The 23,356-nt window shown below is 40.5% G+C and overlaps 1 long non-coding RNA gene across 1 annotated transcript in view; it reads right to left on the bottom strand.

Moving 5' to 3' along the window:
* LOC137653156 (uncharacterized) overlaps nucleotides 1-17,551 on the bottom strand; it is a 286,289-nt gene extending 268,738 nt beyond the window's left edge. Inside the window, exon 1 of the long non-coding RNA XR_011046411.1 lies at nucleotides 17,506-17,551. This is a non-coding gene — a long non-coding RNA (uncharacterized lncRNA). The remainder of the gene's footprint in view (nucleotides 1-17,505) is intronic.
* Between the last annotated feature and the right edge of the window lie 5,805 nt (nucleotides 17,552-23,356).

The raw sequence follows: 23,356 nt of genomic DNA, 5'->3' as shown, positions 1-23,356 counted from the left end.
GTGCGTTAAAGGATTTGACCCAAATAGTTATTTTCCTATTTGCACTCGCGTACGGGGCCAGGGTTAGTGAGATCGTAGCCCTCCCGAGAGAGGCAGGTCGTGTTCAGTTCCTGGATGGGGGAGAACTGAACCTGTTTCCGGATCCTACGTTTCTCGTCAAGAATGAGTTACCCACCAACAGGTGGGGTCCCTGGAGAATCTGCCCTCTGAAAGAAGATGCATCTCTATGTCCAGTAGAATGCCTAAAGGTCTATCTTCGTAGAACTTCAGACTTCAAGGATGGTCAACTATTCAGGGGAGAAACATCAGGCTCAAATTTATCTCTGAATCAACTCAGAGCGAAAATCACATATTTTATTCGCAGAGCGGATCCTGACAGTACACTCGCAGGTCACGATCCGAGGAGAGTTGCCTCATCCTTAAATTTCTTTAATTGTATGGATTTTGAACATCTCCGTTCATACACTGGCTGGAAGTCTTCCAGAGTGTTCTTTCGCCACTATGCGAAGCAAGTAAAGGAACTAAAGAGATCTGTGGTAGCAGTGGGTCGCGTCGTTAACCCTACTGTTTAACTCTGCGAGGAACAGTGGTTTTAATAGGGACGATTAATTCCAGGGTGAGTGTTTAGTTACATACTGTACTACAAACTAAGTGAGGGCACTGAGTTGCCCACGTAGACTGTTCGATTTCCAAAGGTGAACCTAGCATAAGTGCAGACATGTGTGCCGAGCGTTTCTAACGCTAATGTGATTGATTTGTAATACAGACTTTTATGACTTTGATACCTCGGTATCTTAAAAGTGGCAATAATGTTTTTTCTTTCAGATAAACAAGTTCTGTTTACTATCATACTTATGCTTAAAGTTTTGGGTTATCCTCTTCTTATATATATATATATATATATATATATATATATATATATATATATATATATATATATGTTGTTAACCTGTCTATTTATTGTCTGTCAATAAACTTGTTCTTGAGAACCTTGCGTCTCCTTCACCTGTGTCAATTTATTGGTATAATTGAACATTCATTCTATGTACTTTATCTGGGATAATTCTTATAGAATTGTTCCTTTATGCAGGCTATGTTACATTGGTTTATGCTTTCCCTTAACGGGAGGACTCCATCCCATAACGGGATGGTGGCGGATTTACAAGTTTCCTCCTATGCGGATATAAACCTTTGTCCAATACAAGTATTGTGCCGAGAACTGGTCGATATTTCATATTGATGCAGTGGTTCTTTACAAACTATGCTTTACTTAATATAGGGTGAGACCACTATATTGGCTTGCCTGGTATTCATACATAGGTATATGTACTCTTCGAGACTTTTCCAGAGTCTAGTAGGACTCTTCCCTGTAGGGGGCAGGAAGCTCTAACATGGTTTATGGTTAGTTGAAAAGATGTATAACGGTAACATCTTAGGTCTCTAGGTCTAGTCGACCGGGAAAAATTACCTCCGGGGAGTACGGCACGTTCTGAGAATCCACAGATACAGTAATGCTCGGGTATACTTCCATCAGGACGACATGGCTTGAGCCCAAAAAACGAATTTTGAGCGACGCGAAAAATCTATTTTTGGGTGAGATGGCCATGTCGTCCTGATAGACCCGCCCTTCCCCTCTATGAAAGGGCTGTAGGCCCCCTCCTTACATACAGTATCTGTAGCACCTCGTGTATCGCTCCAAGGAATACAGATGGCGCCAGGATTGGCGCCAGGCACGCTTACGAAACGGGAGAAGAGGGAGCCTTAGGAGCGGCTCCCCCCTTTTTCTTCCCCATTTTCGTTTTCTTGCCAATTGACCCCTTCAATGTGTTATCTCTGTTTGGGGTGCAGATTGCCATGTGGCGTGTCAAGAATACGTTCTCTGATATGTCGCGATATCCCTTTCATTAGGGATATTCGCTCCAGGAGTTAGAATTCTGGGTACCTTAAGGTAAATTCTCTGGGAATATCGCCGTAGTTGTAATATACCCTAGGAAGCTACCCTATAGGAACTTCCATCAGGACGACATGGCCATCTCACCCAAAAATAGATTTTTTGCTTCACTCAAAATCTGTTATATATATATATATATATATATATATATATATATATATATATATATATATATATATATATATATATATATATGTATATATATATGTATATACTGTATATATATGTATGTATATACTGTATATATATATATATATATATATATATATATATATATATATATATATATATATATATATATATATAACAGATTTTGAGCGAAGCGAAAAATCTATTTTTGGGTGAGATAGCCATGGCGTCCTGATGGAAGGATCCTATTTGGTAGCTTCCTTGGGTAATCACTACTAGGATTTTCCCAGAGAATTAAACCACAGGTTATCACAGAATTCTAACTTCTGGAGCGAGTATCCTAAGGGTTTCCCCTTAAGACATCGTGTATCAACAGGGGACACGCATGTATTAACGTGCCACATAGCTATCTACACCCCATATAGAGTTAACGCTTCAATATGGCGGACAGAGAGCGGCTGGGAGCTGAGCCGCAGCCAATCTAGATGTGGCGATATCGGTACTCGCGATGTAAACAGACGGACGCCATTGCTTTTGATGACGTCACGTCCGTCCTCATCCGTAAGTCTGGAGCTCGCTCATCACCATGATACAGCGGCGCAGGGCGGGACCTGATAACAGACAGGGCGGGTCCATCAGGACGCCATGGCTATCTCACCCAAAAATAGATTTTTCGCTTAGCTCAAAATCCGTTTTTTGGGCTCAAGCCATGGCGTCCTGATGGAAGAGTACCAGAGAATTAGAGTATCGTGGTAGACTTTTTCCCCTTTATAAGTGAGTGCTAAAACATTGAGCCGAAAGCATAGTGGTCTATACTAGAGCTACCGTGAGGCAGTTGCCTTCCTGCCCCCCTGGCATGGAAGTCCCCACGGGCTATGCTGAGATCAAAGTGGTCATGGGAAGGCTATTCATATAGGCTGAAGGAACAATGAGATCCAAAAGATAAGTCAGAGCGATTTGGTATTCGCGTCGAAACAAACTTGAAGAAGTGGTGGTTGTACACTTCGTGCATGGAGTTGACTCATCTTCATAACTGAGTAAGTATTCGCTAAGGAAACTTACTTGCTCTATATAAATAAATGCCCGGAGTAAATCCTGGCATTTTCCTTAACCAAGAATAAAGGGTAATAAAACTATGACAATTAGTATATTTCATAGTAAGAAAGGAGCAAGGGAGACGCACAAGTAATAAAATAGACATTTTATTAGATAATTGCAGGTAAATCAATACATGTCATGCAATAAATAGTAAAAAACATTTACATTGATAAAAATGTACTTAGTCATAAAGGCGTGCTCTTGAGTCTGAAAGGGAAGAATCAAGTATTAGTAGGCACTCGTTCTACGGAACGTTAGTCTTTATGTAACACACGTCATGCACGTGGCATGTAGCACTCATGTGGTAATCTACTATGACATTTCACCTGAGGTAAGAACAGTTAAAGAAAGCACAAGGTGGTTTCTGCTTCACTACGTATCACTTGAGGGTCAACATAGGCACCCGACGAGTTAGAGTCCCTAATAACTCACTGTTCTAAGCAGAGTTCAGAGCAGGTTTCATAACACTACCTGCGGCTACCACAAAATGTTTCACTTCGTGCACTTGTTTCGCATAATGTTTAAAGAAAACACGCGAGGATTTCCAGCCTGTATAGTTCTTGAGGCTTTCGAAATCCATACTCTGAAAGAAATTCAGAGACGAAGCGACTTTCCTAGGATCATGACCAGCGGGTGTACTGTCTGGATCCGCTCTGCGAATGAAGTAGGTGATTTTAGCTCTCAATTGTTTCAGTGACAGGTCGCTGCCCGATGTTTCTCCTTTGAAGAGTTGGCCTCCACCAAAGTTTGAAGTTCTATGAAGATAGACCTTAAGGCTCTCTACTGGACATAGAGAGGCATCTTCCTTCAAGGGGCATATCCTCCACGGGCCCCATCGTTTGGTAGGTAATTCGTTCTTTGCGAGAAACGTCGGATCAGGGAAGAGGGAGAGGTCTCCTGAATCGTTGAAAACGATATGTCCCTCTTCTCTAGATAGTGCCACTATTTCGCTGACTCGGGCTCCCGAAGCTAGAGCGAAGAGAAATATAACTTTCTGAGTCAGGTCCTTAAGAGGGCATGAATCATTGTCCAAGTTGGAGGCGAAGTGGAGAACTTTGTCTAGAGACCAAGTGATTGGTTTCGGAGGGGGTGCCAGTCGTAAACGGGCACAGGCCTTCGGTAGTATGTTGAAGATGTCGCTAGACAGATCTATTTGGAAGGCGTATGACAAAGGTCTAGTCAAGGCCGATTTGCAAGTAGAAATCGTGTTGGCTGCCAAGCCTTGTCCATGAAGGTGAATGAAGAAGGACATGCAAAAATCTATGGTGATTTTCGAGGGGTTCTTTGCCTTGACGAAGGAGACCCATTTCCTCCAAGACGATTCGTATTGCCTTCTCGTGGATTCGGTCTTGTATTCCTCGAGGAAGTCTAGACTCTCCTTCGAAATCCCAAACCTTTTCTTAGCGGCTAGGGTGAGAAAATCATGAGATGAAGGTCCTTGATTTTCGATGATGAAGCGAAGACAGTCGACTTCTGTATTTGCTGGGAGAGAACTGGGTCCGGGAGGGGGATCAGCGTTGGCTGCATCTCCAGGATCAAGGGGTACCAGTTGCTGCGGGGCCACTTGGGAGCCACTAGAGCTGCTGTCCCTTTGAAGGTTCTCAATTTGGAGAGGACTTTCAGCAGAAGATTGGTGGGAGGGAACAGGTAAATCTTGGCCCATCTGTTCCAATCCAAGGTCATGGCGTCCACCGCTTCCGCTAGGGGTCCTCGTACGGGGCTACATGTCGAGGAAGTTGATGGTTGTCGCTCGTTGCGAAGAGGTCGATCTGGAGTTCTGGGACTCGGTGAGAGATGAAGGAGAATGATCTTGCGTCTAGAGACCATTCCGACTCTATCGGGTTTGTCCGAGATAGAGCGTCCGCTGTCACATTGCGGAATCCTTGTAGGTGAACTGCAGACAGGTGCCATTTCTTCCTTTCTGCCAGACAGAAGATTGTCAGGAGCACCTGATTTATCTTGGGCGATCTTGAGCCCTGGCGATTGAGACAACGCACTACCACAGAGCTGTCCAGGGTCAGGCGAATGTGTATCGACGGGGGCGGGGAGAGTTTCTTCAGCGTCAGAAGAACCGCCATGGCCTCCAAGATGTTGATGTGAAACGTCTTGAATAGGGGAGACCAAGTGCCTTGAGCCTGTTTTTGGTGGGAGTGACCTCCCCAACCCTCCAACGAAGCGTCCGTATGGATGTTGAGAGATGGAGGTGGGTGTTGGAGAGGAAGGGACCTTTTTAGGGCCCTCGCTTCTGACCACGGCTTTAGAAGAAGTCGAAGTCTGCTTGGGAGCCGTCTCTTGAGGTCTCTTCCAGCGATGGATGCGGAACGTCTCCAGACTCCCGCTGCATCCTTTAGCTGTGCACGAAGCACTGGGTTTGTGATCGAGGCGAACTGTAGAGAGCCTAGAACTTGTTCCTGCTGGCGTCTTGAGATCCGTTTGGATTTTAACAGTCGCTTGACAGACCCTGCTATTTCCTTCCTTTTCTTTGCTGGAATGGAAAGGCGGTGTGACTGAAGATTCCAGTGGATGCCTAACCATTGGAACTTCTGAGCTGGAGATAGGCGAGACTTTTTCGCGTTTATCTGGAATCCCAGGTGTTCGAGAAACTGGGTAACTTTTCTGCAGGATTCTATACAATCCTCGGGCGAGGGCGCCCACACTAGCCAGTCGTCGAGGTAGGCCATCACCTGGACGTTTCGGATGCGGAGCTGTTGTACTACTGCGTCCGCTAGCTTTGTGAATATCCGAGGGGCCACGTTGAGTCCGAAGGGCATGGCCCGGAAGGCATAGCTTTTCCGTTGGAGTCGGAATCCTAGGTAGGAGGAAGCGTGATGGTTCATTGGTATGTGCCAGTATGCGTCCGCCAGGTCTATCGAGACCGTGAAAGACCCTCGAGGCAGGAGGGTTCTGATCTGTTGAAGAGTCAGCATCTTGAACTTGTTGTTCGATATGAATACGTTGAGGGGGGATAAGTCCAGAATGACTCTGAGTCTGTCTGAGTCTTTCTTGGGGACACAAAACAGTCTCCCTTGGAACCTTGTGGACTTCACCCTTCTTATCACCTTCTTGTTCAAGAGGTCTAGCACATATTCTTCCAGGAGGGGGGTTGAACGTTGGAAGAATTGCTGGAAGGTTGGGGGTGGTTGCGCCCAGCTCCAGCCCAGACCTTTCTTGATGATGCTGTGTGCCCAGGAGTCGAAGGTCCAACGATCCTGGAAGTGGCGGAGTCTTCCTCCCACCGGAAGCACTTCATTGCTTCTGGGGTCCCGAGGACTTGCTGCCTCGGCCGCTAGCTCCCTGTCCTCCTCTGCCTCTGGAGGGCCGGCGAGAGGAATCTCTGCCGGAACCCCTGCCTGAGCTTCTACCTTTGGGACGAAAGGTAGTGGAGTGCTGCTCGAAGGCGGGGTTGAAGGCCGGTGATGAGGACAAAACCGGCTGTGGGACCAACTGAAAGGTCTGTGGTGGCTGAGCGGCCACTTGGGGAGTAGCGGGTGCCGGAAACTGACGTCTGTGCTGACGTTGCTGGGGTCTATGCTTCGACTGCTTCCTCTTAGGCTGAGGACCGTCATCCTGAGAGGGCTTTCTCTTCCTAGACATGCCCCATTTGTTGAGAAGGTTCCTGTTCTCAGATGCGGCCTTGTCTGTGATCTCTTTCACTAGATCAGACGGGAAGAGGTACTTGCCCCAGATGTTGGAGGAAATCAGTTTCCGGGGTTCGTGTCTGACAGTGGCACTGGAGAACACAAATTCTCTGCAGGCTCTACGAGCTCGCATGAAGTGGTACAGATCCTTGACTAAGGTTGCCATATGAGATTTGGCAAGGACCATGTAATGGTCAGGGACTCTGGTGTCGCCAGCCATTACGTCCATCTGGACCTGGAGAGTGAGAGATGCTGCCAGCCTCTCCTTCGTTTCCTGTTCCCTACGAAGGAGGTGATCGTTTAGCTTGGGGAGGTCCTCATTAAACTGACGTCCAGCAACGTCAGGATCTAGTTTGCCCACCACGAAGGTGTGTTGCACATCCTTCCAGTGTTTGGTGTCGGGCGGGGTGACTGCGGAGAAAGGTCTGCATTCCTCCAATGCAGGGCAGGATTTCCCTTCTTCTACAGCCTTAAAGCAGGCAGCGAAGGCCTTTTCCGTGAAGGGTATCACCACTTCATCGGGCGCAACGTAGGTGGGGTACTTCTTGCTCAGAGCCGGAAGTCCAGAGCAGGTAAAGCCTCTGCTCTTAAGCGCTTTGGCAAGCATAGCCTGGGCCTTCGAGAGATCGAACACTATTTTCTCCTTCGGTTCGGTCTCTTCCTTTGAGGATGGTTCTGAACGTAGACGGACGTAACAGTCCGGATACGCCTCAAAGTGGGGGAAGAACTCCACTTCTACCAGGGGTATGGAACCGATCTTATCGCTGACGAAGATCTTGTCGTCAGCGATGACCATATGCTCGGCGAATCGCCACGGATTGTCGCTCGAGCATGCGGGGAGGTCCTTGATGGAGATTTTGCGAGATTCCTTGGAACCTCCCATCGACCGAATGATCTGGTGAGTTTCTTGGAGCTTCTGCTCCATCACGGATTCAATGAGCCGAATCATATCCTGTGCCGTAGGTAGAGGAGTCGTGGTGGAGGACGTAGACGGGAGAGACACTTCCGTCGGTGTAGGAGTAGGAGGGGGGATGGAGGGAGGGGCATCCTCCTTATCGGACTCGGTATACACTACCCGGTCCTCTTCTTCATCATCATCCCCTTCACCCTGGGCCATAAGGGTTTTCTCGGTGTCCTCCGAGATCTCTGACATGCGTTCATCATGTTCTGAATCCAGGTGACAATCATTCATGGACTGAGCCATGACAACATCAGGTTCCACTGTAATCTGGACTACGGGGATCTGTTCGACTGGGACCACTGAGTCTGGAGAGGCCTTTGGGAACAGCAAAGACCTCATTTCTTCTGTGGCTAGGTATGGTCCAGTGGCGTTCTTCTGAAAGCCACGTACCCACTTGCGTAGGTTGTCCCGAGCAGTGTCCCGAATCTCCGCTGATTGATTGATTGATTGATTGAAAGTTTTCTGGCATCCTGACATCTAAGGTCATTGACGCCGATACCATTTACTGTATATGAAAATTAAAAGAGAATTCGATTAAAACCATAAAAATTAAGAAGTCATTAAAATAGTTAAATAGTTTTCAGAAGACCTGCTTCTGAAATAAATCTAAAAATTCCGCTCGCATAGTAAGACACATCATGTCCAAGAATCTTGGCAAGGATAAACCTGCCATCCTCGCCTCGAGCCTCAAACAGATATCTAGTTCTTAAGTTAGTAAAATTAGGGCATTCGGTCAACAAATGCCTCACTGTTAAAGGTACTAAGCAGTCCTCGCAATACGGTTGGTGTTGGCCCTTCAGCAGAAACTCGTGTGTCAACCGTGTGTGACCAATACGGAGACGACAAAGAGTCGTCTCCCATTTTCGGGGAATCATGTTATACCTCCAAGGTGATATGATATTTGTTACTTCCCTCATTTTATTGCCATCTTGACTGTCCCAGTGCTGTTGCCATTTATCACAAACCAATTTCTTGATGTAAGGTAGGAGATCGTTACATGGAATGGGATACCTCCTTGGTAGCAACTCGGATGCCGCATTCTTCGCCAGTAAATCTGCCTTCTCATTCCCAGACACACCTACATGTGCTGGAACCCAACAAAATCGAACAGTTATACCTTTCCGTCCAATAATAAAAAGCCATTCTAAAATCTTTAAAACTAGAGGGTTACTAGAATTAAAAACTTCTAAAGCTTGAAGAACACTCCTTGCATCACTAAAAATTGTAAAATTACCCTCCTTTTCCAAAGCTATTTTCTCAATAGCGGTTAATATGCCATACAGTTCGGCAGTAAATATGGAAGCTGTTAGAGGAAGTGCACCTCTACAATTAAAATCATTACTATGTACTCCAAATCCAACGCCAGCATCAGATTTGGAGCCATCAGTATATATAAAAGTCGATCCCCTATGTTCTTCGACATGTTCCATAAAAAGAGACCTGGATTCTAAGTCAGTCATATTCTTCTTAACTCCAATAAAGTATTTACAAAAAGATATGTCAGGTAATTTCCATGGAGGCGTTGATGATACCTTGAATGGAAGTACCTTATTTCTAATTATATCCAGACTATTTAAAAATCGTTTCACCCGAAAGCCATAAGGTTGAGGAGATTTTGGGTGCAACTCAAAGTATGATGCGTGTCTTACAAGGCTTGCAGTCTGAAAGACTAGAGAGCTAGGGAGTCTTTGCAATCTAAACCAATACCGAAGAATGGAAGACATTCGGTAAAGGTCTAGAGGTAACTCTCCAGCATCAACAAGGAGACTTGGGATAGGCGAGGTTTTAAAAGCTCCAGTAGATAATCTAATACCTGCATGATGTATCGAGTCTAATATTTTTAACCGGCTTGGGGTGGCTGAGGAATATACCTCACAACCATAACTAATTTTGGAAAAAATCAAGGCCTTGTATAATTTTAAAATAGTATTGCGGTCTGCCCCCCCCTGATGTATGGGCCAATACTTTTAAGATATTCAGAGCTTCAACACATTTAGCTTTTAGCGCTTTTAGGTGAGAAACCCATGTAAGTCTACAGTCAAATATCAAACCTAAAAATTTGGTTTCCGATACACATGGTATCCGTTGACCTTTAATGTATATATCCGGGTCTGGATGTACTCCCCGGATACGACAAAAATGGACAATGGTAGTTTTACTTGTCGAGAACTTAAATCCATTCATGTCAGCCCACTGGATAATTTTATCAATAGAGAGTTGGATTTTTCTCTCAACCATTGCCATTCTAGTGCCAGCAAATGATATTGAGAGATCATCCACAAATAATGTTGAGAGAACATCCTGGGGAATGGCTGAGGATATCCCATTAATTGCTAGTGCAAAAAGGGTTACACTCAGCACACTACCCTGAGGAACTCCTTCTTCCTGGCACTTACTCTCTGATAGAGTTTCCCCCACTCTCACTTGAAAAACTCTACGTGAAAGAAATGCCTGAATAAATAGTGGCAGCTCTCCTCTCAATCCCAATTCATGAATGGTTTTAAGAATACCATATCTCCATGTGGTATCATATGCCTTTTCAAGGTCAAAAAATACTGTAACATGGTGCTGTTTGGAAGCAAAGGCTTCACAAATAGAAGACTCAAGTCGTATCAACACATCAGTCGTTGAGTGCATTTTTCGGAATCCACATTGAATCGGTGATAAAATACCTTTCTTTTCAAGGTACCATATCAGCCTTGCATTGACCATCTTCTCCATGATTTTACATAAACAAGATGTCAATGCAATAGGACGATAGTTTCCTGCTAAAAACTTGTCTTTACCGGGTTTTAAAAAAGCTAAAATAATGGCTAGTTCCCAAACACTTGGGTAACTATGATCATGCCATATTCTATTAATAATACTTAAAATAAATAGCTTTGTCTTAAAATGTACATGTTTAATCATTGCATATGGAATTCCATCGGGTCCAGGGGCTGTATCATTGCAATGAGCAAGTGCGGAATCAAATTCTCTTTCAGTGAAAGGAGAATTATACGACTCTTCCCTTCTTGTTGCAAAATTTAAAATTTTCTTTTCTTCAGTGCTCCTATACTGGTGACCAGGGGCTCCTTCACACTTGCTAGATACATTTGAAAAATGATTAGCCAGGGCATTGCTAACTTCATTTGCTTCAGTTACATACTGGCCATTCACCCTCAACACTGGTGGTGGGTTGGGGGTGAATTTGCCAGCTATCTTTTTTACTTTCCTCCACACAGAAGATGGTGGTGTTCTACTGTTAATGGAGGAAACAAAAGACATCCATGACTGGCGCCTTGCTTCTTTCATGGCACGACGGAACTGTGCTCTACATTTCTTGTACATAATTAAATTCTCATCAGTTCTGCGTCTACGCAATCGTGTTAGAGATCTTCTTGTGGCTCTGTGGAGTGCAGTTAGTTCTGAAGACCACCACGGGACTGGTCGTCGTTTGAATAACCCTGTTGTTTTGGGAATTGAATTGACTCCTGCTGTATGAAGAATTCCATTCAGTAGGTCTATGGCATCATCAACACTTTCAAACTGTTCTGCTCTCCCTTCGATTTCACTTAGCTCACAAAATTTAGCCCAGTCTGCCTTGTCTAGATTCCAACGTGGCAATCTTTGCAAAGGCGGATCCTTGTTGGTGTTTATAATGATTGGTGCATGATCACTAGTATGCCAATCGTCTAATGTCCTCCAATCAAAATCAAGAAGGCAGTTAGAGCTTGCAATTGAAAGGTCAATGCATGACAAAGTACCTGTCTGAACATGGAAGTGTGTGGGCTCTCCTGTATTAAGGAGTCCCACATCCTCATTCTCCACAATTGATGAGATAATATTGCCCCTTGTGTTGGCCAAAACATCACCCCATAAAGGATGTCTACCATTCATATCTCCCAGTAAGAGAAAAGGTTGAGGGAGTTGTTGATGACCTCTGCTAAATCATCATATAAAATATCATCATTTGGAGGTAAGTACAGAGAGCATATTGTATATTTTCTCCCTATATCAATTTGTACAACAACTGCCTGCAGGGTTGTACGTATAGATATAGGTATTTGGGGAACATCTCGACGAATGTACATGAGACTTCCGCCATGGCTCCCTACTCCGTGATCATAAGGTGTCCTATAACTAATATATTCGCGAGGACAAGGGGTATTAGCATCAAGCTTGCTCTCCTGGAGACATACAATTATGGGGGAATGCTCGTGAATTAAGAGCTTAAGTTCTTCATATTTGGCCCTCAAACCCTGACAATTCCATTGCAAAATGGATGAAAAAACTATGTATTATTTTCTGGAAGACATCTTTGATGAGGTCTTCCCATTGACAGTTTTTGATTTGACAATATTTTCTGTAGGCTTCTTAAGTTTGGGTCTTGATAAATTAGGTTTTATATTAGCCTTTTCAGTGTTGTTGTTACCTATTTCTTGTGGGGGATGGTGGACCTCCACTTGAATTTTTGATTGATTCAAGAAGTTTTCCTGTTGATCTGAAATATCAACAGGCAAAACATCATATCTATTTGATGACATAACTTTTGTGTTTTTAATGGATGGGGGTGAGAGAGATGGAGGTCTCTCTCTTTTCCTATTGACAGGTGGTGATTTATTAGGTTTTGATGCTTTCCCCACTACAGGCGCACCTGATAATTCTGTTTCATGTGGAACCTCCATCAAATCAGGCAAAGATATAGCCTGAGAGAGGTTAGAATTATCCTTTGTAGTGGGGGACAAAGGTTTACTAGAGGTGAGAAAGGTCTTACGTGATATTCTTGCCTTATCCCTTAGAATTCTATCAGAAGATGGCAAATTTCTTTTCTGGGGAATAGAGGCAGTATTAGGTGGGCTGGATGTCTCCTGCCTCATTTTTTCTCCCGATTTCAATACTTTTGCATAACTTGCTGATTTACTCAATAGTCTCTTGGCATGCCCCACACTTATGTGTTCAATACTGGATTTATTGAGAGCAGCCTCTTCTAATTTATATTGCTGGCAGTTCCTATCCGTAGATTTGTGATTCAAATTGCAGTTTATACAATTGGCCTCTAGTGTACAGTCTCCATGGTAAACATTAGAGCATGTACTACACATTTTATCATTCTTACATACTTTAGATGGATGCCCATATCTAGAGCAATTAAAACATTGCAGCGGCTTCTGCTTAAAAGTTCGCACTTTAATTCGTTCATTCTCTTTGTAAATGTGGAAAGGCACATCAGCATCCTGGAAAGTCAGGATAATCATTGACGTTCCAGGGACTTTATGCACTTTCCACACAGTTAAAGGACACATGGCCAATATCTCCTCTTCTGTGAATTCATATAAGTCTCTATTAAAAACTACTCCCCTTCCATAACTGAAGTTTAGATGGGGTTTCACATCCAGCTTTATGTCTTCGTTATCTGTATTTAAATTGGAAAGTATAACCGATTGAGTTTCTGATTTGGCACTTATTAGGAAACTGTTCTTTCCAAACCGAGATATATCTCCTGGTGCGATAGTACCTACTTTCTTTTGAAGAAATTTACATATTTTGAAATAATTTCCAGTACTCCCTTTTGATTGAGCAATAAGCCACTTTGGTGGTTTTGGCTTTCTCTGGGAAGGTACAACTACCTCTATACTTTTATCAATCCAATCTGCAGGCCTATATACATCCAGATTCTTGGGTACCCGATCGCAAAGAGCACCCTTGAAATTCAAATTACTGATTTTAATATTTATGATATCATTGATAGCTTTGAATGCTTCATCATGGTTATCAAATGATATCCATGAATCCCATTTGTCACCTTCAAGCCTCATCCTAATTTCCCTGATGTGACCATAACATTGAAATAATTTATATAGAACATCGTAATTGGTTTCAATGGGGATCTGAGTGATGTGAAGGATTCGCAAATTCTCCATGTCACCCAAATTACTTTGTTTTTGAACATAAGTAGCATGGTCCTTTAGAGTTTCCGGGTCGTCAACAGAGGGGTTAGTTTTAGGAGTAGAAGCAAGCCGGGTTATCCACCTCTTATCAGAGGATTTCAGTCCTCCTATCCCATGTGGCCCAACACGAGAAGAGGCTTCAGCGGGGACCAGTCCTCTATTAGAGAGGGGCTGCCTCTCTTAAGGTGGGCGTACACTGGTCAGTGGGAGTAGTTAGCCCCTCCCACCGACGACTCCAATGCCTAGCGTCACCCATTACCCGCAAATATGGGTGACTTAAAACCGGATCATTGGAGCCCGACTCTTAACAGACTTAGTCTGCACCCAATGGGGTCTGCCAGAGGGTGATGGCGTCTAAATTTGTACAGGTTGAGATGGCATGACATCCATCCCACCCTGCGCCAAATCCAAAGCAGCAGTCAAAACCTAAGTCGTACAAGCTAAAGTCGTCAACAAGTTCATGCCCAAGAGGAAGAGATGGGAGAAAATAAGAAGTAATCAAAGGAACGGAGAGAAAGTGCTGACTAATTTAGTTGGATCAACAGTTGGGCACCGAGGTCCAGTGGGGAAGTAGTTCCCATTGTTCATTAGAGCCCAACTGCTAGTCCCTAAGCCCCCCATCCTCATCAAGGCTTCAGCATCTGGGGGGCGAATCTCCGCTGAGGGAGAATCATAGAATGCTTTCTGTAAGCATTCTTGGCAGACCGAACAGGTGGTGGGGCCCCAGTACTTGAGATCCCCTCTCTTGTGAGCACAAGGGGCGTGTGTCCTACACGCCGTGTGTCCATAGAAGTGTGGCCGATGGACCGCGCAGAAGTCGTGGTCACACATGACGTACTCCTCCTGTAAAAGAAAGAGACGATGAGTATTGTAGAGTCATAATATGGCTCGTATATAAAGTTAATTATTAACAAGTTAATATTAACTTAAATTAATTGTGATGCACAGAAGGGTGGGTGAAAGGAGACAGACGCATGCCTCGTGTAACCCGCCCGGCTGGTTGCCGTAGCATCGGACAGTCCCAGGTGGCCGTAGGCCTCCATGGAAGGTGTCTTGATAATGGGAATTCCATCTAGAATAACCATATTATAGACTAGGCTTGAAATCTTATCAAGAAAGTCTGGGGATCATGAGATCCTAGTAAGGTTCCGGCAACCAGACGTACCAATTACACGTAGCGTGCTGGAAAGATGAAACACACAAGAAGACAGAGTGAAAACTGAACAAAATGTACGATTCCGTACCAGTTTGTCTGCGTTAACAAGCCGTCTAGGTGCGGTTTTTAGGAGCTATCGCTAGTAAAGATAGCTGAGAGAAGGGGTGCAAGGCATCTTGCCGCCTCCGGACGGGTCCGGCATACCCCCGGCACGCCGGAAGCCGCTCGAGCAGAGTTTCTGGCATTCAAGAATGATCATTCTATGGTCAAAAGAAGCCAGGGTGGCGGCAGCCGGTAGCGGCGGCCGCCGGCAAGGAGCGGCGGTTCCGGCAGCCGGAGGCAGTCGGAGGGTGACAGGGGTAAGGATAAAGGAGCATAGCCGGGGCCGGGGGCCGGCTGCTAGTGCCGGCACTCCGGGAGGGGTCGGCAGTGTGCCGAGGCTATGAGGGAAAGGAGAGGCCACGGCGGTAAGCCGGCGGCCGGCGGAGATCCCCCGGCACTCGGGGAAAGGCGGCAAGGATAAGGAAGTCACCCGTAGCGGCGGAAATGCCGGGGTAGAGGCGGCAAGGGACAAGTACCAAAGATGGAGGTGGGATGGCAAGGCTGTACTAGCCTAGTCAAGACACCTCTGGAAAAGGTACCACCATGATAGAGGTGAATCTATCATCCTAAGCAGGGGCCGCAATGGCCGGGGGCTAAGGCAGTCCAAGAGAGGACAGGGTGTACCCAAAGAAGGGGTGGAGACTCTTCATGTCGACCAAATGATAACTGACTCCATAGCCCTATGGAGGGTCTATGTATCAGAGCGGACAACACTGGGAGCACCACGGGGTCCAGCACTCCAGCCTAGGGTGGAGTGTAGGACAGGGGACATATGAAGCCTAACCTACTGGTAGGTTAGGCTAGGCAAGAGATAGGTTGGGGGGGGGAAAGGGTCTTCTTATAAGAAAGGATGGGTTATGCACCAGAGCGGCCACCTAGGAAGGAAGATGCTCACCCTAACCTATAGTAGGTGGACCAACTGAAAAACGGTGCACGCGTATATTTCAGCAAGGTACATAAACCAGCCCTCCCAACCTAACCTGGATTAGGGGTGTTAGACCCTAATCAAGGAAGGGAGAAGACGTATCGCAAGGAAAAGGTCAAGGACCGATTCAGCTTAAAGGAGGTGATCCTACCTTTAAGGTCCGCAACACTAAGGGAGGGGTCATTCCCTTAGGTGGGGAGGCGATACAGTACTCTGAGGAGTCTTGTCCTATCACATGTAATAGGGTACAAGATTACCAGAGGGAAGCCCTAGGGCTAGGGATGAAGAGAGCATATAGGGGTCCTATCATAAGGTTAGGTTAGCAAGGCACTCAAGATAACCTACCCCCTATATGGTCCCTGAAGGCGAAAAACACTTGCATCACTGTCAATGGTATTGTAAAATAATGCCAAAATCTTCATAACTAACACTAGGATCACTGAAATATCATGCATTAACGCTGGTATAGGCTCATTGGCCTAGGGGCTAATCAAAGCCTACTGGTATGGGGTCAGCGAAGACCCTAACTAATGCGTCAAAAACACGATATAAAGTTCCTAGCTATGAAGACTAAATAACTAATAGCGCTGATTAGTAATTTATATACCGGTAAGGCTGTTGCGGCTAACTAAATAAGGCATGCAAGCAACAGCAGCGTCATAAAATGGCGCTGACCGGTAGGGCAAAGCTCTGCCACAATTATGCAAATATCTCGAAAAGTAAGATTTACTTTACGGTCAGAGCTTATTTAAACAATACTTTAACCTTTGTACTCAACTTTCCAGAAGAAGGTGAAGCTGAAGGTTGAGACATGGCGAGGATGCAAGCAGATAAAATCGCACAAAGGGAAAAATACGTCCAATCGAGCGAGCTACTAGCAAAAGGATGGGGACGGACGTGACGTCATCAAAAGCAATGGCGTCCGTCTGTTTACATCGCGAGTACCGATATCGCCACATCTAGATTGGCTGCGGCTCAGCTCCCAGCCGCTCTCTGTCCGCCATATTGAAGCGTTAACTCTATATGGGGTGTAGATAGCTATGTGGCACGTTAATACATGCGTGTCCCCTGTTGATACACGATGTCTTAAGGGGAAACCCTTAGGATACTCGCTCCAGAAGTTAGAATTCTGTGATAACCTGTGGTTTAATTCTCTGGGAAAATCCTAGTAGTGATTACCCAAGGAAGCTACCAAATAGGATCCTTCCATCAGGACGCCATGGCTTGAGCCCAAAAATATATATATATATATATTAGGCTATATATATATATATATGAGAGAGAGAGAGAGAGAGAGAGAGAGAGAGAGAGAGAGAGAGAGAGAGAGAGAGAGAGAGAGACAGAGAGAGAGAGAGAGAGAGAGCCCTTACCTTCACTGAGAAATGAGTATCATATATATATATATATATATATATATATATATATATATATATATATATATATATATATATATATATATATATATATATATATATATATATATATATATAATATATATATATATATATATATATATATATATATATATATATATATATATATATATATATATATATATATATATATATATATATATATAGTTATAGCAGACTAAAAATATTTTTGCTGTACTCACCAATGTCATAGGGACTTCAAAAAGTACCGGGCACGCTGGTTTCTGTAGAGGAAACAAGAAATACCAGTTATTCCCGACCACAATAAAAATTAATCAGTTCTCTTCCAACGTTTTCAGAGTGACTTTACATCCATCAATATCAAGAAAATCGATATTTAGATATAAATGAACCAACTCATCATGATGCTATAAGCCCAAGGGTCACCCCCCCCCCCCTGGGGGGGGGGGAAAGTAGCCCATTAAGGAAAGGAAATGAAAAAATAAATAAACTGACTCGTAAGAGAATATAGTCCCATTTCTAGGTTTTATCCATCAGACTTCTCATAATATATCGAAATTAATAAAATCAATTATTTTACATAAGTTAACCTGGAAGTTAAACAGTTCAAAACACTAACAAAACTCCGCTAAAATGCTTAAATTCGATTACTTACTCATCCTATAGTATCATTTAGTCTCTCGTGAAATGAAATAATTATAAATTTATTTGGATTTGGGCTGAGGTATGAAAAGAACAATGTATAAGAATACAGGTTAAATCTATATCGCACAGAGGAAAATATTTTTTGCCTTGGAGAGTCAAAAGATATTTCAAGCGATTGAATTATTGAGTTCTGGGTATCTGAAAGGCTACAACGGAGACCCAGGATTTCATTGAAGAAAATACATATATAGCTCGGGAACTCTGGTTGTGATGATTTGCCAACTTGGTCCCACACCTAAATAATTAGAATTGCGAGAAAATTTCAGTTATTTATATGATCAATTGTGTACATGGTGCTCTGGTAATGGCTTATTATTAAAATTGGGAACTGGTGAGATTGACGATTCTTACTACGTAACAGGAAGGAATTCTGGAATCTACTTAAACCTACTTGATTTCAGCCAAGCAGTGTGATCACTTTTCTTTGTGTGACTAATGAGATGACGTGAAGAGATCAACGACTAATTCATCAAGAACTATTCAGGACAAACCAAGAGAAAGTCATCAAATCAAAAGAAATATTAATTCAAATTCGGAACCAAATCTTATTGCTACGAGTTCACATAATGGAGAACTTCAGGGCAAACATAGTTATGGTCGAACCAAACGAAAGTGGCGGATGAGACACAGACTATATTGTGTGGACGATTTCGGTCATTTTACCTGGAGTTTTCGGTTTGGAGAAGTCCTCAAACAGAAGATGGATTAAGGTCTTAAAGGTGGGTGGGATCTGTCAGTCATAATCCCGGATGTATTGTCCTTTTAAGCTCTTTTTTTTTTCTCTCCAGGTGCTCAGTGGAAAGCAACTAAAATCCTTGGAGGGATTTTGATTCTAGGACAACCAGAGATACACAGGGAGATTATTATAAGTCATTCAAAAATATTTTACCTTAAAACCCTCCTGTCATATTCATAAGATTGTTCCTCTTGCTCTAATTGTATATAACTATTGTATATATGATATATGCATATATATATATATATATATATATATATATATATATATATATATATATATATATATATATATATATATATATATATATATAAATATATATATATACATACATATATTTATATACATTTATATGCATATATATATATATATTTATATATATATTTATATATATATATATATATATATATATATATATATATATATATATATTTATATATATATATAATACATATATATATATATATATATATATATATATATATATATATATACATATATTTATATATATACATATATTTATATATATTTATATATACATATATTTATATATATTTATATATATACATATATATATACATATATATATATATATATATATATATATATATATATATATATATATATATATATATATATTTATATATATATATATATATATATATATATATATATATATATATATTTATATATATATATATATATATTTATATATATTTATATATTTACATATATTTATATATATATACATATATATATACATATATATATATATTTATATATATATATATATATATATATATATATATATATATATATATATATATATATATATAAATTTATATTTATAAATATATATAAATATATATATATTTATATTTATATATATAAATATATATATATATTTATATATACATATATAATATATATATACATATATATAATATATATATGTAATATATATATAACTATATGAATATATAATATATACAATACAGTATATATATATATATATATATATATATATATATATATATATATATATATATATATATATTATATATATATACAGTACATATGTATCTATATAGGTCTATAAATATCTATATACATATGTCTATATATATATATATATATATATATATATATATATATATAAACACACACACACAAACACCCATATCATAATTAACATAATGAAAAAAAATTACTCTAAATGAATCAACCTTACCAGAGAGAGAGAGAGAGAGAGAGAGAGAGAGAGAGAGAGAGAGAGAGAGAGAGAGAGAGAGAGAGAGAGAGAGAGAGAGAGAGTTTTCCGGCACCCTGACATATATTATTATTATTATTATTATTATTATTATTATTATTATTATTATTAAAAGAAGGAGTTTTACCAGCCCAATGAGTCAAGCTTGACTCTCACAGGGCTGGCCCGAAAAAAAAATCGGGATATAAAGAAATATAAGATTATCAAAAATTCAATTGATAAGGAAAAAAATAAATAAATGAAAAAAAAGAATTATATATATGTATATACAGCATATAATTATAATCTTTAAATATTCTAAATATGGGTGAATAGATGGATGAATAAATATATATATATATATATATATATATATATATATATATATATATATATATATATATATATATATATATATATATATATATATATATATATATATATATATATATATATATATATATATATATATATATATATATATATATATATATATATATATATATATATATATGAAATCTGAGTGATGAAAATAATTAACAATATATTAAATCTATGTAATTTAAAATGAATTAGTAAAAAAAACTTAGGTAAAAATTTAGATTCTATCAATAATACGTGAATTCCTTAAAAAGGTTAAAATTCTAGAAACAGAAAAATTACTTGATTCAGTTAAAATTTCAGAAAAAGTTTTCCGACCAAAACATATCTCTCTCTCTCTCTCTCTCTCGCTGGAAAACTTTACAAACCGAAAATATATGTTTAATAGATAAAAAAAGTATCACACTCACTGCACATTGGAACCGTGCCGTGAGGTGTACTCATTAAAAATTCATGGGTTAATCTCGAGTGTCCAATTCGTAATCTGGTTAAAATTACTTCTGTTCTCTTGTTCTTTTGTGTCGAGGAATCCCAAGGAGCAACCTTCGGTTTAATTTGCCTTAATTTATTATTTTCTGGCACATTATTCCAAATATTCTGCCATTTTTCCAATATGAAATGCCTTAATAATGTAATCAAATCTCCAACTGGGAGGTCAATGTTTTGTTGTGGTAATTTAATGGCTTCTTTAGCAGCAGCATCCGCCTTTTCATTACCAACAACTCCAACATGAGCCGGTATCCAGCATAACTCGACACTTACACACTGAGAAGATAATTTACTTATAAGGTCTTTAATTCTTAGGATCAAGTGGTTCCTATGAGTATAGTTTTTAAGGGCCACTATGGCACTTTGAGAATCTGAATAGATGACAAATTTAAAATTCTTCCTATCTTCAATGGTTTTAATCATATTGATTGCTTGTAAAATGGCATATAACTCTGATGTAAATACTGATGATTCTTTTGGCAACGATAATTGTTGTGTTCCATCTAAAGATACAGCAGCACATCCAGTACCCATTGGGGATTTAGAACCATCAGTATATATTGCATAGTGAGGACCTTTTCTCAGAATATGTTCTATGGTAATTTGCTTGTGGTGACTCGGAGTATAAGTGAATTTTTTTGATAAATAAAACAGATGAGAACAGATTCTTGTCCTTGTCATAATCCAAGGTGGGGGAAATAAAGATGGTTGGATAAGATTCACTTTAACGTTTGTTGATTGTAACAGTCTGTTTGCCCTAATTGGGAATGGTGGTTCATGGTTGTTTATAAATATGTCCCTCTCATTAAAAAGCTTTTTTGTTGGAGAATTAGTGGATAAAATTTTCAATGCACTCCGCATTGTTACAAAATCCCGATGCAAAGACAATGGGGGTTCTCCAATTTCACATAAAACTGAGATATTTGGGGATGATCTAAATGCTCCGCTACAAATTCTCAGGCCTCGAGTGTGTATTGGATCTAAAGATTTCAAAGTTGCTTCTGATCCTGAACCATAAATTGGGCTACCATAATCAATTCTTGATAATACTAATGCTTTATACATCATTAGTAAAATTGATCTCCTTGCACCCCAGGTTGTGTGAGATAATTTCCTCATTAAATTAAGAGCACTGTTACATTTGGATTTGATGTATGATACATGTGCTTTCCAATTCAAATGGGTGTCAAAAATTAGTCCCAAAAACTTTACCTTATCTTGAAATTGGATTTGTACGTTGCCCAATGTTAGACTGATATCTTGGTTTTGCTTCCATCTACTGTTTTTATAAAACATTATGGCTTGAGTTTTTTCTGCCGAAAGTCTAAACCCAACAGATGCGGTCCACGCTAGTATTTTTCTAGTGGCACTATTTAGAATCCTTTGTAAATGACGCAGGCTATTGGAGGAATAGTAAATTGCAAAGTCATCTACAAATAGACTACTTTGCAATCCTTGTGGCATTTGATTAACAATGTCGTTAATTGCCAATGCAAAAAGAGTCCCGCTTAAAACACTGCCTTGCGGTACACCACTGTCAAGATTAAAAGATTCGGAGTAAATGTTATCAATACGAGTTTGAAACGTTCTTCCACCAATAAAATTTCTAATAAAAATAGGAAGGTGTCCTCGAAAACCATTCTGATGTAAGGATTTTAGTATCGAGTGTCTCCACGTTGTATCATATGCCTTTTGAATATCAAAAAATATGGCTATTGTGATCTGTTTTCGTTCAAAGCCTCTACGTATATAATTTTCTAAGTGTGAAAGTGAATCCAAAGAAGATCGTTCTGATTGTGAGCCAAATTGAGAATTTGATAGAATATTATTGCGACGTAAACACCAATTTAGTCTATAATTTACCATTTTTTCCAGTAATTTACATATGCAACTGGTTAATGAAATTGGTCTGTAATTGTTTGGATTACTTGGATCTTTCCCTGCCTTTACTATTGGTATTACTATTGCATGTTTCCATGCCTTTGGAAATAGGTGTTTGGTCCAAAGATGATTGTAAAAATCCAATAGATATGCTTTAGCTAAAGGGGCTAGATTTCTAATCATATCAAAATTTATCTTATCTTTACCCGGGGCTGTTGACCTACAATTAGATAAGGCAAATTCCAACTCCTCTTCAGTGAATCTTTTATTGTAATAGATATCCTCCATAGTATCAAAGTTCAATGGTGTTGCTTCTTCTCTTCTTTTAATGGCTCGAAAGTGGGCATCTAAATTATCAATGCTGCTTATATTTTCAATATTATTGCCGATAATATTGGAGATTGTCTGAGTATCATGTATTAACGAGCCGTTATGCATTAATACGTGTCTCGCTGGTTTGCTGTAAGAGCCATTAATCTTCCTAAACTTCTGCCACACCTTCTGCACAGAAGTATTATCCGATATGCTTGACACGTATTTTTGCCATGAAATTATCTTGCCTTTAATTACTTCCTTTCTGAATTTAGCAGAAACCCTATTAAAATATGGTTTCAACACACTAATTTCTATT

This window comes from Palaemon carinicauda, chromosome 14 (genome assembly GCF_036898095.1).
Source record: "Palaemon carinicauda isolate YSFRI2023 chromosome 14, ASM3689809v2, whole genome shotgun sequence".
NCBI classification, from domain to species: domain Eukaryota; kingdom Metazoa; phylum Arthropoda; class Malacostraca; order Decapoda; family Palaemonidae; genus Palaemon; species Palaemon carinicauda.
Note: the sequence above shows the minus strand (reverse complement) of the source record. Positions and strands in the feature narration are given on the sequence as shown.